Source organism: Ceratina calcarata, unplaced genomic scaffold (assembly GCF_001652005.2).
Source record: "Ceratina calcarata isolate Rehan_Ccalc_2016 unplaced genomic scaffold, ASM165200v1 scaffold4907, whole genome shotgun sequence".
In the NCBI taxonomy this organism is placed as follows: Eukaryota; Metazoa; Arthropoda; class Insecta; order Hymenoptera; family Apidae; genus Ceratina; species Ceratina calcarata.
The window spans coordinates 1-1144 of record NW_017173402.1 but is presented as its reverse complement, the minus strand read 5'-3'; the positions used below and the strand labels follow the sequence as shown (position 1 = coordinate 1144).

The 1144-nt window shown below is 36.2% G+C and overlaps 1 non-coding gene across 1 annotated transcript; it reads left to right on the top strand.

The window, feature by feature from the left end:
* Positions 1–956: 956 nt before the first annotated feature.
* LOC113464710 (U2 spliceosomal RNA) lies at positions 957–1144 on the top strand (the record flags this gene model as incomplete). Its single annotated transcript, XR_003389565.1, has 1 exon — positions 957–1144. It is a non-coding gene; the product is annotated as a U2 spliceosomal RNA (small nuclear RNA).

Here is a 1144-nt window from a genome sequence, read left to right as displayed (position 1 = left end):
TGTTAAATAAATAATTAATATAATTGTTAGATTTTCATAGTTGTCTAAGAATATTTTGATACGAATATTTAGCTGTAATTTTATTATTAGTCGTACGTTCGACCAAGCCATACGTCATGGTATATCATAACAAGTTTTTGTGACTCGAGTCGCGGTCGTCTATTGCCATGCGGGATTTTTTTTCACCCAATACAGTAAACGCTTATCACTTCGCCTTGCGTACAGTGTGTATAATTTCAGAACTCTGTACATTCAGTCGAGCGCGAATACGCGAAACAGAACGTTACTAAATAGACAGTACGCGTGTGAAATCTTTCTATTTCTAATAAATAATTATGTTTGTGAAGCCAACGCTGTTAAATTATTCAACAATAATAATTAATTAGAATATAATTAAATGAATACAGCAAGAAACGATAATTTTTTTATTTATTAAATAATTTATTTGGCGGGAGATTTAACGTTTGAACATTTTTATATTTTTTAACACAACTATGTACATTTGTGGTGTTAAATATTGCGGTTGTACATAACAGCGACGGGATGCGACGTGAGTACTTCCCATGAGTTCATTGCTCGCGAAACCTGGCAGCTGCAAATGTGTTCGTGTAGAGTTAATTGTTTCTCTTGGCAAGTTCCTGCCTTAACCTCTCTCTCTCTCTCTCTCTTTATGTCTCTGTTTAACCTCTTCGTAAAATCCAGTCTTTCTATAAGAGAAAAATTATTTTAAATAATTTTATTTTTAATTTTTGTTATCTACTATGTATTTATTTTTTAATATCTGTTATATAATATGTATTTATATTTAATTTCATCGGTTTTGAACGTGTACGTATCGCTCGCAGTCGCGCTGCGACGTACCGCGTCCGACGCTAGAGGGATACATCGGCGAAGTCTGTCTCGCAAGAAGGAAACGCTTAGAGGTAGTTAAATAGGGCAGCAAAAGTATAGGGGGTATCGCTTCTCGGCTCTTTGAGCTAAGATCAAAGTGTAGTATCTGTTCTTATCAGCTTAATATCTGATACACTCCCCATAGGGGAGTCAGAATATTAAACTGATTTTTGAAACCTGACGGAATTCGGAGCTTGCTCCGACTCCGTCGCGAGTCAGCCCGGCATTGCAGTTTCGCTGGGAATGGCTCAAT